Source organism: Ovis canadensis, chromosome 1, assembly GCF_042477335.2.
Source record: "Ovis canadensis isolate MfBH-ARS-UI-01 breed Bighorn chromosome 1, ARS-UI_OviCan_v2, whole genome shotgun sequence".
In the NCBI taxonomy this organism is placed as follows: domain Eukaryota; kingdom Metazoa; phylum Chordata; class Mammalia; order Artiodactyla; family Bovidae; genus Ovis; species Ovis canadensis.
Window position 1 is genome coordinate 189,661,204 of NC_091245.1, and position 17,444 is coordinate 189,678,647.

The 17,444-nt window shown below is 39.1% G+C and overlaps 1 protein-coding gene across 7 annotated transcripts in view; it reads left to right on the forward strand.

Annotated features, from left to right (window-relative positions):
* SLC15A2 (solute carrier family 15 member 2) overlaps positions 1 to 17,444 on the forward strand; it is a 131,966-nt gene that overhangs the window by 59,268 nt on the left and 55,254 nt on the right. The gene's annotated exons all lie outside the window — the stretch shown is intronic.

Here is a 17,444-nt window from a genome sequence, read left to right on the forward strand (position 1 = left end):
CTCTTATTCTGTGGGAGAATGGGGTGCGCTGTGCAACCCCCTGCTTTAGCCGTAAAGTGCTAGGGGGCCGGTGGAAACAGGCAGATGGAAGCCGCAGGTGTGGGTAATTCTGAGTGGAGTGATTTAAGGGAGACTAGCAGGGCTTCCCTGGTGGCTGAGACAGTAAGGAATCGGCCTGCAAAGCGGGAGACCTGGGTTCCATCCCTAGGTTGGGAAGATCCCTGGAGGAGGAAATGGCAACCCACTCCAGTATTCTTGCCTAGAGAATCCCCATGGACAGAGAAGCCTGGCGGACTACAGTCCTTGGGGTCGCAAAGAGTTGGACACGACTGAGGGACTAAGCACGACAGCAGTAGAAAGCGTCGCTATGTGGGGTAGGTCTGCAGAGGCGACTATGGATGGAGTCAGAGCTGACTGGTGGCCGATTCAGAGGTGGAAAGGAAGGTACAGTTGACCCTTGAACCACGCAGGGGTTAGGGGTGTCGATCTCGCGCTGTGGAAAATCCACTTATTGCTGTCTCTGCCTCAAAAACCAGGGAGTCGATACACGACTCACCCGAGGTCCAGAAGCGGAAGCAGTTGGGTAGAATCAGACTCAAACTCTAGTGTTTTGATTCCATGTGTGTGACCTCTAATGGAACACATACTTCTCCTCATACTTCATTAATTTAAAGATGTATAGGATGTAAATATTGGAGAAGGAAATGGCAACCCACTCCAGTATTCTTGCCTGGAGAATCCCATGGACTGAGGAGCCTGGTGGGCTGCAGTCCACGGGGTCACAAAGAGTCGGACCCGACTGAGTGACTTTACTTATGGACTTCCCTCATAGCTCAGTCGGTAAAGAATCTGCCTGTAATGCAGGAGACCTGGATTCGATTCCTGGGCTGGGAAGATCCCCTGGAGAAGGAAATGGCAATCCACTCCAGTATTGTTGCCTGAAAAAATCCCATGGACAGAGGAGCCTGGTGGGCTACAGTCCATGTGGTCGCAAAGAGTCGGACACGACTTAGCGACTAAACCACCACCACAGGATGAAAATACAGGTACTCTATTTAGTGGGGGGAAATTCCACATATAAATAGACCGGTGAATCTCAGACCCATGCTGCGTGTTACTCAAAGAACAACTGTAGTAAGTTGACAAGTGGATGGGGGGCAAAGGGAAACGGGAAGGAGAATGCCTTTAGGTTGGTAGGGAAATACTCTTTCCTGTCTTCACTTTTGGTGTCTCTGACTGATGGGAGTTCTTATTTAGTGTATTTCTGGGGAAAGATTCTGGATCATTCTAATATCTGTATCTCTTTTGGGCCCCTGATTTCATTGAGTCATTTATCAAATACTGATGATCACAGTATTGAAGGGTGCACTGTTAATTTATTAGAAAACTCTTTTGTCCTCTGGAACTAGTTTTGATACACTTTTCTCTTTTATGTTGTTGAGGTAGGAAATAGAACTTTTGCTTTAATAGTTAGATGTTGTAGATTCCAGGAAGGAAAATGTAATATATTATGATTTGGTATGCAAAACATTCATTCTTTGCACAATAGCCCTCATAGAATTATAGAAAGGGACGGAAATGGAAATTATTGAAGCATAACTTTTTATTTTTCTGTGGCAAAACTGTGAAGTAGGTATTTTTTTCACTCCCTCTTACTAGCACTGCCTTTCCTTAGTGTGTCATCATACCACCTTTCTCAATTGTTTTATCCTTAGACTGTTTAGAGATCTTTATGGCTTTTGCTCTGAAGTGTTCCTCGCTTTAATTAAAACTCGCATTCTCCAAAAGTTTACTTAAGTTGTACACAATCTAATTACAGCAACTCACAGTGAAGATATAAAGACCTATAGATTTAACTCTCTAAGGGCATGTTTACATTTTATGAAAGGGTTTTTTATTAAGCAAAATTAATATCCAGTTGCTGGAATAAATAAAGGAGATATTTGCAAACAGATCTTCAACACTGACCCTTCCTTACCACACTTTGTAGTCCAAGACTTACCACACCGAGATAGCTAGTGCTAGCTATGTAGTTTCTTTCCTTGAGACCCATTTTCCAACAGTATGATATAGTTCTTACCTGGTTTCACCACACCTTTCTCTCAAATAATAACTTCCCTTACCTTTGCTCTTCTTTCTCAGGTATTCAATAGCCTTAGTATTGATACTAATTTTTATAATTATAAGATTTAAGATTATACAAATTTCTTTAAAAATCTGTTTTCATGAAACTTGGGTATGTATTCTAAGGGCATAAGCCCCAAATTAAGTGAATAAGAAAAAGCCTTCTAAAAGATCTTTGCTGGTGCTTCAGAGAATGTACCAATTTATAAAAGTTCTCAAAATGCTGGAATTGTGTCTTCAGAATCAGAGTATCTATGATCCAGTTACAAGAATGAAAATAAACAAAACAATAATAACCCAAATAAACTCAGATGTTTGAATATACTTTTAGTCCTGTGAAGACATTAGAAAGGTTTTTCTGTACTTAGTTTTATTCTTCTTGAAGGAGACAGAGCCTTTCTAGATTGATTAAAATAAAACTAGTCATTTTCCTTGATGACATCTTCATTTCCCATATGATTCTCACCTAAGGACTCAGAGTGAGAGATAGAAACTATAGAGTTTCACAGAAGCAAGGGGAGTTGGTTTATTTATTTTTTTTTAAAGGTACATTTTGCCTTCTGAAAACCAAAAATATTTATTATTTTTTAATTATCAGTACTATTCATAAAGATACATTTTCCTCAGGGAGATTGAAAAAGAATCTTTTTTCTATTTTTTAAAATATATATATATGTTTAAGCTCTGTAATGAACAAAATACACAAAAATAATATATTAATTTCAACTTTTGTATTCAACTATGTAACAACACAATTCACCTTAAATTGCTGAGCTCATCTATAGAACAAAGCAATAAATTCAGCCATTCTACCAGTTTTTATTAAAATTATGAATGCCCTTAAATTGATAAGTATGTGAAAAATATAATATTTTCAGCACCAGTTTTACATAATGCTCAAAGCTTTCATTCATTCACTAAATGTAAAATTGTTATAATCTTCTAAATGTTTTTAACAGGTAAGACTGTGAAAGTATAAATTGAAAATATCAGATAGTTTGTAATGATGGTTCAAATATATTTTAACAAGACATTTATTTAAGACTTTCACTGAAACATAGTTGCCATATAATACTATGTTAGTTTCATGTGTGCTTTATAATGATTTGACATTAGCATTCATTATGAAATGATAATAATATCTTGTTATGTTCATCATGTGGTCATGTCCAAACTCTTAATGACCCCATAGACTGAAACATGCCAGGCTTCCTTGTCCTTTACCATCTCCTGGAGTTTGCTGAAAGTAAGGTCCACTGAGTCAGTGATGCCATCCAGCCATCTCATCCTCTGTCGTCCCCTTCTCCTCCTGCCTTAAATCTTTCCCAGCCTCAGAGTCTTTTCCAATGAGTCAGTTCTTTGCATCAGGTGGCCAAAGTATTGGGGCTTCAGCTTCAGCATCAGTCCTTCCAATGAATATTCAGGACTGATTTCCTTTAAGATGGACTGGTTGGATCTCCTTGCCGTCCAAGGGACTCTCAAGAGTCTTCTCCAGCACCACAATTCGAATCAACTCTTCAGTGCTCAGCCTTCTTTATGGTCCAACTCTCATATCCATACGTGACTACTAGAAAAACCATATAACTTCGGCTATATGGACCTTTGTTGGCAAAGTGATGTCTCTGCTTTTTAATATGCTATCTAGGTTTGTCATAGCTTTTCTTCCAAGGAGCAAGCCTCTGCAGTGATTTTGGAGCACAAAAAAATAACGTCTGTCCTTGTTTCCACTGTTTCCCCATCTATTTGCCATGAAATGATGGGACCAGATGCCATGATCTTCGTTTCCTGAATGTTGGGTTTTAAGTCAACTTTTTCACTCCCCTCTTTCACTTTCATCAAGAGGCTCTTTAGTTCCTCTTCGCTTTCTGCCATAAGGGTGGTATCATCTGCATATCTGAAGTTGTAGATATTTCTCCCAGCAATCTTGATTCCAGCTTGTGATTCATCTAGCCTGGCATTTCACCTGATGTACTCTGCATATAAGTTAAACAAATAGGGTGACAATATACAACCTTGACATACTCCTTTCTCAATTTTGAACCAGTCCATTGTCTAACTGTTGCTTCTTGACCTATATGCAGGTTTCTCAGGAGGCAGGTAAGGTATACCCATCTCTTTAAGAACTATCCACAGTTTGTTGTGATCCACACAGTCAAAGGCTTTCACATGGTCAGTGAAGAAGAGGTAGATGTTTTTCTGGAATTTTCTTGCTTTTTCTATGATCCAACGGATGTTGGCAATTTTATCTCTGGTCCCTCTGCCTTTTCTAAATCTAGCTTGTACAACTGGAAGTTCTTGGTTCATATACTGTTGAAGCTTAGCTTGAAAGATTTTGAGCATACCTTGCTAGTGTGTGAAATGAGTGCATTTGTGCGGTAGTTTGAACGTTCTTTGGCATTGCCCTTCTTTGAGATTGGAATGAAAACTGACTTTTTTCCAGTCCTGTGACCACTGCTGAGTTTTCCAAATTTGTGGTAAGTCTAGAAACCATCTATCTCATACAAAGTTACTACAGTATCATTGACCATGTTCCCTATGCTTTATATTATATCCCCATAACTTGTTTATTATGTAACTAGAGGTTTGTAGTTCTTAATCTCCTTCAGGGTGTACCTAATTTATAACAAATACTCTAATTAATGTTACTGGGGAGAAAGTAGTACTCTAGCTTTATGTACTTGGATAATTATTCCTGTTCAATATGCTGAGGTTTTAGAAAAACCTGGATGTGAAATCTGACCTCCACCACCTCCACCATATATAATGCAGGTCTGGGAATATTCTCTGAGCTTTCAGCCTCAGTTTCTTAATGTGAAATGATAATTATGATATCTACATTTCAGAGTGTCACAATTAAATAAGAAATAGATAGTAAAAAACATTCTAGCACAGTGTTTGGTGCATAGTAGAGAAAAAATGAGAAGGCAATGGCAACCCACTCCAGTACTCGTGCCTGGAAAATCCCATGGACAGAGGAGCCTGGTGGGGTGCCGTCTATGGGGTTGCACAGAGTTGGACACGACTGAAGCAACTTAGCAGCAGCAGCAGCAGCAGCAGCAGCAGAGATAAATAGTAGTTACCATTATTCTTGAATTGTTATAATAATGTGTATATGAGGAGTACAAATAAATGTAATTTACTTAGACTTTCAAAAAACATTTATCAGGGCTTGGCAATACAATCTATCAAAAAGATAGTCGGCCATGTGACCTGTTATATAAACAACAAACTAGGAACTTCCCTGACAGTCCAATGGTTAAGACTCTGAGCTTCCAATGCAGGGGGCACAGGTTTAATTCATGGTCAGCAAGCTAAGATCTTATATGCCACATGGAGCTGCAAAGGAAAAGAATACACAGGTAGATCAGATATGGTAGGTGTCCTAAAAATATTATCATTCAATGAGGAATATGGGCTTCCCTCGTAGCTCAGTTGGTAAAGAATCTGCCTGCAATGCAGGAGACCCGGGTTCAATTCCTGGGTTGGGAAGATCCCCTGGAGAAGGACATGGCAACCCACTCAGTATTCTTGCCTGGAGAATCCCATGGACAGGGGAACCTGACAGGTTGCAGTCCATGGGGTCGTAAGAGTTGGACACGACTTAGCAACTAAACCTGCAATGAGGAAGATAGGAGACAAATTAGTAATGTAAGGACTGTCATAAAGGTATACACAGAATATTATGGGAGTACAAAAGAGAGGTAATTCAGCCTGGAGAGGGAGAGGAGACATTAGTAATGCTGTCCTGAAGATGAGTTGAAATTACCCAGGTGAAGGAAAGAGGGAAGGACCTCTTAGGCAGAGAAAAGAAAGATATGGGCTAAGACAAAGCAACAAGGAACCTGTTAAAATTTGAAGAACTGCATATAGGTCACTATTCCTAGGTAAGAAAGGGTGCCTATGAGGACATAGTGGGAGACAGAAAGGTATTCAGGAGTTAAAGAAGGGCCTACTGTGTAATGCAAAAGAATTTGAATTTTATCCTGTGACTCTTTCAGATAGCTGGAATGGAAGAGAATTGTTCAAATTACCACTTGCTAAGAGCAAAAAACATTTTTTTCTGCTGGGCATATAATCCTTGAACTATTATGGATAATAGTAAAAATTATATATTCTCAAATTTTGTAGGGGTTTCCCCCTTCATTATAGAACTTTTTAAAATAAGTAGGAGTATTATCTTTCTTCACTTTTCTTAATATTGTGGGTATTTTGTGGAAGTATTGATTATAGTTTGAGGCATTTAGATTCTCCTATTTTCTCTATCAACTTACTTTCATCATCTTAGTGAAAACACCAAGAAGCTGGAGGAATTCCATAAAATAGAACTTTTATTATTCCTTTAAGAGTACCTTAAGGTACTAGGGATTCTTTAATAGGGTAGATTTTCTAGTTCTCATTCCTCTACGTTTTCTTTGGTAGTATCAAATAGAAGAAACTAATGATAATGAAGATTCTTAAGCAGGTCAGCATTGGGCATTTACAAATCTCTCTTTTTTTACAAACAACTCTCTATGGTTGACTGTATAAAATTTCAAAATGTTGAATTTTGAAAGGAAAAGAGATACTTGACTTAAAATTTGCCATTGATCTGTCCAAGTCTGGCATATATTTAGTGTTATCTTATTGGATACTTTTCTGGGCTTCAGTGAAATAACCCACAGGAAACTTCCAGCTACACGTCATATTATGCAATGAATGTATGTCTGTTGGTTGCTAAATAACTTTGGCCCTCAGACTTCAGACTGGATAAAAGTTCCATACGTGTGATGGCTACTCTGCCACCCTACATGACCCTATTGGTCAAAGACTCTTCCAAGATGAACCTAGTCTGATTGTTTCCTTTGCATTTACTTAACTCCCATGGGAAAATAGCCTACCACTTTCTTGAGACTTCAGCTTATTTTAGGACTGGAGTTCTATTTTAATACCGTATTATAGTTTTACTTTTAAATGAATTAAAATTTTTATCATTGTATAATAAATTTTTTACTCTGTTTTTTTTTTTGTGTGTGATTTTAAGCTTAAATACCACCTTGTTTAATACTAATTTTTCCACCTTTGCTTTCTTTTAGTTTGCAAGTTCACAAAATCTTAGTGTCTCTTGCTTTACTTTTTAGCTTACATTGTTTTACATCTGCCCGCAATGTGGGAGATCTGGGTTTGATCCCTGGGTTGGGAAGATCCCCTGGAGAAGGAAATGGCAACCCACTCCAGTATTCTTGCCTGATGAATCCCATGGACGGAGGAGCCTGGTGGGCTACAGTCCACGGGGTCGCAAAGAGTCGGACACGACTGAGCGACTTCACTTCACTTCACTTCACTTGTTTTAACTATATCTTTTGTTAACGGTGTATTTTGTGTTTCATTTTTAAACAGTTTGACACTTTCTATTTTTATTAGGAGAATTCTATCAACATTTAGTTCAAAGTTGATACACTTGATTTTTATTTCTCTTATAGTATGTGTTATTCGTTATGTTAATTTTTTTCTTTTTTGTTCTTTGTTTTATAAAGCATCTCTTCTTTCTTTTCTTTTTCTTTGATTCCCTTGTGTTTCTTTGGGAGTACTATTGTACTCTTCCATGCCATTACTGATTCCTTTTCTTCCTGTTATTCATTCTAATAAACTGTGGAAAGTTCTTAAAGAGATGGGAAATACTATACCATCTTACCTGTCTCCTGAGAAAACTGTATGCTGATCAAAAAGTAACAGTTAAAACCCTGTATGGAACAACTGATTGGCTCAAGATTGAGAAAGAAGTATGACAGGGCTGTCTGCTGTCACCCTGTTTTTTTAAATCTATATGCTGAGCACATCAAGAGAAATGCTAGGCTGGATGATTTACAAGCTGGAATCAGAATAGACAGGGGAAACATCAGCAACTTCAGATATGCAGATGATACCACTCTAATGGCACAAAGTGAAGAGGAACTAAAGGGCCTCTTCATGAGAGTGAAGGAGGAGAGTGACAGAGCTGGCTTAAAACTAAATATTAAAAAAAACTAAGATCATGGCATCTGGCCCCATTTGCCGTGCTGTGCTTAGTCGCTTAGTCGTGTCCAATTCTTTGCAACCCCATGGACTATAGCCCACCAGGCTCCTCTGTCCCTGGGAATTCTGGAGTGGCAGACTACTGAAGTCTGTTGTCATGGCCTCCTCCAGGGGATCTTCCCAACCTAGGTGGGAATTGACCTAGGTGTCCCGTATAGCAAGCAGATTCTTTACTCTCTGAGCCACCAGGGAAGCCCAAGAACATGGGAGTGGGTAGCCTATCCCTTCTCCAGGGGAACTTCCTGACCCAGGAATCGAATAGGGGTCTCCTGCATTGGAGGCAGACTCTTTACCAGCTGAGGTACCAGGGAAGCCCATATGGCCTGATTCAGTTCAGTTCAGTCACTCAGTCAATTCCAACTCTTTGTGACCCCATGAATCGCAGCACGCCACCTCCCTGTCCATCATCAACTCCCGGAGTTCACTCAAACTCACGTCCATCAAGTCGGTGATGCCATCTAGCCATCTCATCCTCTATCGTCCCCTTCTCCTCCTGCCCCCCAATCCCTCCCAGCATCAGAGTCTTTTCCAATACGTCAACTCTTCGCATGAGGTGGCCAAAGTACTGGAGTTTCAGCTTTAGCATCATTCCTTCCAAAGAAATCCCAGGACTGATCTCCTTTAGAATGGACTGGTTGGATCTCCTTGCAGTCCAAGGGACTCTCAAGAGTCTTCTCCAACACCACAGTTCAAAAGCATCAATTCTTTGGTGCTCAGCTTTCTTCACAGTCCAACTCTCACATCCATACATGACTATTGGAAAAACCATAGCCTTGACTAGTCGGATCTTTCTTGGCAAAGTAATGTCTCTGCTTTTTAATATGCTGTCTATGCTGGTCATAACTTTCCTTCCAAGGAGTAAGCATCTTTGAATTTCATTGCTGCAATCACCATCAGCAGTGATTTTGGAGCCCCCGAAAATAAAGTCTGACACTGTTTCCACTGTTTCCCCATCTATTTCCCATGAAGTGATGGGACCAGATGCCATGATCTTTGTTTTCTGAATGTTGAGCTTTAAGCCAACTTTTTCACTCTCCACATTCTCCTTCATCAAGAGGCTTTTAAGTTCCTCTTCACTTTCTGCCATAAGGGTGGTGTCATCTGCATATCTGAGGTGATTGATATTTCTCCCAGCAATCTTGATTCCAGCTTGTGCTTCTTCCAGCCCAGTATTTCTCATGATGTACTCTGCATATAAGTTAAATAAGCAGGGTGACAATATACAGCCTTGATGTACTCCTTTTCCTATTTGGGACCAGTCTGTTGTTCCATGTCCAGTTCTAACTGTTGCTTCCTGACCTGCATATAAGTTTCTCAAGAGGCAGGTCAGGTGGTTTGGTATTTCCATCTCTTTCAGAATTTTCCAGTTTATTGTGATCCACACAGTCAGAGGCTTTGGCGTAGTCAATAAAGCAGAAATAGACTTTTTTTCTGGAACTCTCTTGCTTTTTCCATGATCCACTGGATGTTGGCAATTTGATCCCTGGTTCCTCTGCCCTTTTTAAAACCAGCATGAACATCTGGAAGTTCACAGTTCACGTATTGCTGAAGCCTGGCTTGGAGAATTTTGAGCATTACTTTACTAGCGTGTGAGATGAGTGCAATTGTGCAGTAGTTTGAGCATTCTTTGGCATTGCCTTTCTTTGGGATTGGAATGAAAACTGACCTTTTCCAGTCCTGTGGCCACTGCTGAGTTTTCCAGATTTGCTGGCATATTGAGTGCAGCACTTTCACAGCATCATCTTCCAGGATTTGAAACAGCTCAACTGGAATTCCATCACCTCCACTAGCTTTGTTTGTAGTGATGCTTTCTAAGGCCCACCTGTTTTCACATTCCAGGATGTCTGGGTCTAGGTGAGTGATCACACCATCATGATTATCTTGGTCATGAAGATCTTTTTTGTACAGTTCTTCTGTGTATTGTTGCCACATCTTCTTAATATTTAATGGCCCCATTACTTCATGGCAAATAGAGGGGGAAAAGGTGGAAGTAGTGACAGATTTCCTCTTCTTGGGCTCTAAAATCACTTTTGTAGCTGTAACAATATATATCCTTGATGTACTCCTTTCCCAATTTGGTGACTGCAGCCATGAACTCAGAAGACATTTGCTACTCGGCAGGAAAGCTATGACAAACCTAGACAGTGTGTTGAAAAGCAGAGACATTATTCTGCAGACAAAGGTCCCTAGAGTCAAGACTATGGTCTTTCTGGTGGTCATGTAAGTTTGTGAGAGCTGGATGGTAAAGAAGGTGGAGTGACAAAGAACTGGACTTCAAACTGTGGTGCTAGAGAAGACTCCTGAAAGTCCCTTGGACAGCAAGGAGATCAAACCAATCAGTCTTAAGGCAAATCAATCCTGAATGCTCATTGGAAGGACTGATGCTGAAGCTGAAATTCCAGTATTTTGGTTATCCAATGCAAACAGCTGACTCATTGGAAAAGTCCATGATGCTGGGAAAGATTGAGGGCAGGAAGAGAAGAGAGCATCAGAGGATGAGATGGCTAGATGGCATCACCAAATCGATGGACATAAACTTGGTCAAACTTTGGGAGATAGTGAGGGACAGTGAGGCCTGGTGCACTGCAGTCCTCTGGGTCGCGAAGAGTTGGACACAACTGGGCGACTAAACAAAACAGTTCATAGTCCAGCATGCTAGATTTGCCTGTCAGCAAATGGGAAACAAAACTAGAAGGAGAATAGGGAGGAGGATAGCAGTAATGTAGGTGAGCTGATGACTGGGTGCTGAAGTTGGGTTATAGCAATGAATGTGGAGATGGTGGAAAATTCTTAAAGAGATGGGAATACCAGGCCACCTGACTTGCCTCCTGAGAAATCTGTATGCAAGTCAAGAAGCAACAGTTAGAACTGGACATGGAACAACGGATTGGTTCCAACTTGAGAAAGGAGTACATCAAGGCTGTGTATTGTCACCCTGCTTATATAACTTATGTGCAGAGTATGTCATGCAAAATGTTGGGGTGGATGAATCACAAGCTGAAAATCAAGGTTGCCGGGAGAAATATCAATAACCTCAGATATGCTGATGACACCACCCTTATGGCAGAAAGTGAAGAACTAAAGAGCCTCTTGGACACAGATGTAAAGAACAGACTTTTGGACTCTGTGGGAGAAGGTGAGGGTGGGATGATTTGAAAGAATAACACTGAAACATGTATATTACCATATATGAAATAGATCACCAGTCCAAGTTCAATGCATAAAACAGGGCACTCAAAGCTGATGCACTAGGACAACTCTGAGGAATGGGATGGGGAAGGAGGTAGGAGGGGAGTTCAGGATGGGGGACACATGTACACCCATGGCTGATTCATGTCAATGTATGGCAAAAACCACTACAATATTTAAAGTAATTAGCCTCCAATTAAAATAATTAATTTAAAAAATTTAAAAAATAATAAAGAGTCTCTTGATGAAAGTGTAAGAGGGGAGTGAAAAAGCTAGCTTAAAACTCAACTTTCAGAAAACGAAGATAATGGCATTTGGTCTCATCAGTTCAGTTCAGTCGCTCAGTCGTGCCCGACTCTTTGCGACCCCATGAATCGCAGCAAGCCAGGCCTCCCTGTTCATCACCAACTCCCAGAGTTCACTCAGACTCGCGTCCATCGAGTCAGTGATGCCATCCAGCCATCTCATCCTCTGTCGTCCCCTTCTTCTCCTGCCCCTAATCCCTCCCAGCATCAGAGTCTTTTCCAATGAGTCAACTCTTCACTGCATGGCAAATAGATGGGGAGAAAATGGAAACAGTGAGAGACTTTATTTTCTTGGGTTCCAAATCACTGCAGATGGTGACTATAACCATGAAATTAAAGGATGCCTGCTCCTTGGAAGAAAAGCTATGACAAACCTTGACAGCATATTAAATAGCAGAGACATTATTTTGCCAAGAAATGTCCATATAGTCAAAGTTATGGTTTTTCCAGTAGTCATGTATGGATGTGAGAGTTGGACCATAAAGAAGGTTGAGTGATGAAGAATTGATGCTTTTGACCTGTGGTGTTGGAGAAGACTTTTGAGACTACCTGGGACTGCAAGGATATCAAACCAGTCTATCCTAAAGGAAATCAGACCTGAATATTCATTGGAAGGACTGAGGCTGAAGCTACAGCTCCAATACCCTGACCATCTGATGCACAGAACTGACTCATTGGAAAAGACCCTGATGCTGGAAAAGATTGAAGGCAGGAGGAGAAGGGGGCAAGAGAGGATGAGATACTTGGATGGCCTCACCGACTCGATGTACATGAGTTTGAGCAAGTTCCAGGAGTTGGTGATGAACAGGGAAGCCTGGTGTGCTGCAGTCCATGGGGTCGCAAAGAGTCAGACATGACTGAGTGACTGATCTGATGGATGGAGGTGGTAGATGTGTTCAATAGTTAATCAGGGGAAAAGAGAGTTCATATGCTTAGGAGTTTCCTGGCACCTTAGTAGTCTAATACCACTTTGGGTGGATATAAAATAAGAGACACAAATGGAAGTTTAAAATAAGATGGTGCTCAGTTTAATGAGGAAAAAAATTTAATGAGAAAAACTTGTTCAGAGTATAGAAGACAGATACAGGGACTGCGATGGCTTATTTAACTTGTTTATTATTTTAATATGTACATATTCAACATTCATTGAGTATCTGTGAAGAGCTTAATACTTTAGTTGATTGGAGCAATAAAAATATTTCTAAGCCAGTTCTCCTCCTTCAGAAACTCTGTACAATAATGAATTGTATTTTTAAATGTTTTCTATTCTAAGTAAGAATACAAGTATTTTTAAGGATATATTGGATGAATCTCTTTAATGTAATTTGGAACTCTTGGGTTGCTTATTGGGGTATCTTACTCACTTGTTTTCAGCCAAGACATATGAAAACTATACTTGCCAGCCAAGTAGGCCCAACTTAGTTTTGTTATGACCATGCTTCTGGCTCTCTACCTTACCAGGGCTTCTCCTAAGTGATCCACATCTCACTCTTGTAGGGCCACTCCAGATGTGTCCTCGTCTATATGCTATGCATGTTTGGCTTTCTATGGATCATTTTTGTCTTAGAAAATACTGTTCCTTTCTTTCGGTTTCATCATTTTGTGTCCCAAGCTCTTAAAGTTCTCTAACTTACCCCCCTTTTTTTTAATGGCATCCTCAATTACCAATTTATCTCATACCCCTTTTTGTGGTCATGTGTTAAAGCTTTAGTGCTTGTCAAATTTTAAAATGTATGATATGCCCTTTAGTCTTTTCAGAAGTCACCCTTTTCTAACTTGACCTAATATTACTATTGTATTTGACAAAATTATTGTAATCAGAGCTTTAAAAATTTAATGTCTTTTTTAAAAGTTCAAAACCAAGCATTTATAACAATATATTGTTTGTTTAGGGATACACTTATGTGGGATAAAATAAGTGAATGAGAAACAAAAAATTCATTAGGGTTGAGAGAGGCAGGGACAAAGGATAGAAGAGGAACATGGAGATAGATACAGTTTATTAGTAATGAACCAGGATTCTTTAACCTTTAATTATGAAAAATAGAATAGTATAATGAACTTACTGAGCTGTAACAACTATCAATATTTTGCTAATGTTTTTAATATAGCTTCCTATCACTTTTTTCCTGACATATTTTTTAAATTTTACATTTCTTCAAAGGGAGTGACTCAATTCATAGGAGTAGCTTAATACATAATATATGTAATATATATTATTATATTTATTATAAGTAAATATTTATTAAATATATGTATAATCTTACCTGTGTGGTGGCTGTATGAGTTACACATATGTAAGAAGTACTGAGGTTTACAGTTGTGCCTTTTAAGTTATATTTAATTTTAAAAGTCTACAAAAAATCATATTTGCAACATAGAGGGTGATAGAGAATTAATATAAACTATATAAAAGTAAATCTTACAAATTTACAAGAAGGGAACAAACAACTCAATAGAAAATAGGAAATGAATCGGCAGTTCTAAAAAATTTAAAAACATTTTACGTCACAGCAATTGTACTTCCAGAAATTCGTTCTACAGATGCATTCAATTTATTTGCAAGGCTATTATTGCAGTATTATTTATAATTGCAAAAGACTTGAAAATCTGAATATGAATCTTGTTATTGATTTTTGAAGTGACTTATAAGTATGGACACAAATCCTCTGACATTATATGTAAAGTAATGTGGATATTTTCTCCCACTTTGTGAGTTTTCATTTTACTCTTAATGGTATCTTTAAGTGGAAAAAATGCTGGGAAAGATTGAAGGTGAGAGGAGAAGGGGACCGACAGAGGATGAGATGGTTGGATTGCTAGCTTTATTGTGAACAATGTCGGATTCATCTTCTCCAAAGAAGAAGATTTAGCTTTGGGACCAGAGACCAGACTTAATCACTCAAGAGCTTTTGTGTAGCAGAGTTTTATTAAAGTAAGAAAAGGGACAGAGAAAGCTTCTGACATAGACATCAGAAGGGAGATGGAGAGTGCCCCCCTGCACCCCCTGCCAGTGTTAGCAAGGGAGTTATATACGTTTAAAATTAGTTATTACAATAAATCAACAGAATTTGTGAAAACTTTACCAGACCCACTCCCACAAGTTACATTTTAGGATAACAGGATTACAACTTAACAATAGAAAGATCCTACCAGACCCACTCCCTAATATACATTCTAAGATATCAGGATTAGTCAGAAGGTATTCAGGAAGGAGAAACTGTCCTCAAGCAGGATACATTGTTGTTATATAATCCTTAGTACAGAGTTTAAACTGAGTTGTTTGTTGTGTAATCATCAGTTCTGGGATTAAAGGAAAAAAAAACCAGTTTATGTGACTAAGACTAAAGAATGTAGAGAGAAAAAAAAAAAAAAAGAAAAATGTGTCCTTTCCTCCTCCTTGAAAACCCCAGACCCCTCTCTCCTTCTCTGCGAACCCCAGATTTCTTATTAACCTGCCTGGGAATTGACTCTCTCAGGATGGCATCACCAACTCAATGGACATGAGTTTGAGTAAATTCCGGGCATTGGTGATGGATGGGGAGGCTGAGAATACTGTCCCATATATCAGTTGTTTTTCTTTTATGATTGCCATTAATGTTTTATTTAAAAAACCTTGGCTTATACAGTCATAAGGGTGTTCTCTTATGTTTTCCTCTAAAAGCTTAATTTTTTAAATTTTAACAGTTATATCTGTAATCTATATAGAACTGAGTTTTATGCATGATGTAAAATAAGGGTAAATATATTATGAGTATCCAGATGGTGTTCTTTTTCACTGAAAACACTGTCATTTTCTCCACTGCACTGCAATGTCGTACTTGTCCTCAGTGATGCCTCAATTGTCTTTTTCTGCACTCTGCTCTGTTACATTGGTTGCCTTGTCTATCTTAGTGTTAGTTCCCTCTGTTATAATTACTATAGCTTCATAATTGGTTTCCTACTGAGCAGTGCTAGTAGTAGTTCTTCCCTGGTGGCTAAGATGATAAAGCATCTGCTTGCAATGTGGGAGACCTGGGTTCGATCCCTGGGCTGGGAAGATCCCCTGGAAAAGGAAATGGCATCCCACTCCAGTATTCTTGCCTGGAAAATCCCATTGACAGAGTAGGCTACAGTCCATGGGGTCACAAAGAGTCGGACACGACTGAGCTACTTCACACACACACACACTGAGTAGCACAAATCTGCCATTATTGTTCTTCAAGGTTGCCTTTGCTGTTCTTGGCTTTTTGTATCTCCATATTCATTTTAAAAATCAACTCATCATTTTCTACACTCACAGACCTGTTGGATTTTGTCTTGCAAACATAGATTGGTTTGGGGATTTCTCACATCTTTACTGAGCCTTCCAAATCATGAGCGTGGTATGTCTCTCCATTTATTTGGACATTTAAATTTCTTTCAATAATGTTTTAGTGTTTAGTATCAATATCTTTCAATACATTTATTCCTTGGTATTTTTTATGCTATTAGATGGTATAATTTTTAAAATTCTCTCTTCTCTCTGTTTTTGCTGATATTTAAATACAGTTCATTTCTATGTGATGATTTAGTATTCATACACCTTGCTAAACACATGTTCTCCTTTAGATTTAGGATTCCTTCCATCTCTGATGAGGGATAAAATCTTAGGATATCCTATTCTAAAATAAAATAATGGATTCTCCTGTTTCCTGGCTTCTTTTTTGGTTTAGTCTCCATTTTTCTTCTAGCTGAACTTCATAATATTGAAAACCAAAAATCAACATTTTTTGATCTGTCCAAATTCAGCTTGGAAATAACTCCTTCTTCAATGCATTTCAGTTTCTCTATGTTCCTATGTTTCTATCTCCATTGATTTCATTCTTAAGTAATGACCTTAGGCGTTACTGATACTAATCTATCTGTAATGGCATAGTGAAAATTCCAGATCTGCTACTTACTGGCCACCTGACTTTGGACTACTAACACAACCTCTTGAGACATTATTTCCTGTAAAATGAGGATATTTAGAATTAGAACATGTAGATATAATGTGTGTGTATATAAACCTTCCCCACGGTTCAGTTCAGTCGCTCAGTCGTGTCCAACTCTTTGTGACCCCATGGACTGCACCACGCCAGGCCTTCCTGTCCATCACCAACTCCTGGAGTTTACTCAAACTCATGTCCGTTGAGTTGATGATGCCATCCAACCATCTCATCCTCTGTCATCCCCTTCTTCTCCCGCCTTCAATCTTTCCTAGCATCAGAGTCTTTTCCAATGAGTCAGTTCTTCACATCAGGTGGCCAAAGTATTGGAGTTTCAGCTTCAGCATCAGTCCTTCCAATGAATATTCAGGACTGATTTCCTTTAGGATGGACTGGTTGGATCTCCTTGCTGTCCAAGGGACTCTCAAGAGTCTTCTCCAACACCACAGTTGAAAAACATCAATTCTTGGGCACTCAGCTTTCTTTATACTCCAACTCTCACATCCCTGTATGACTACTGGAAAAACCCACAGTAGCTGTGCAGTAAATGGCAGCTCTTATCACCCTGAAATTTTAAAATCTGTGCTCCAGGCTATGCTTCAGGCATTGTATTCTTAACTATTTTCACTCATTTGCAATTCTCCAGTATTATACTACCTCATTCCATGATTTGTTAGTCTCACTTTCCTGACCTCTACCTTTTATATAAACATTCTTTTGAATTAGTCTTTGAGACCCAATCCTTTCTTCTCCTATAGCTTTCTGCTTTGCAGGCAGCTGCTAAAGCGGGACACTTACTGGGCACAGGGTTAAACCTAGTCCTCGT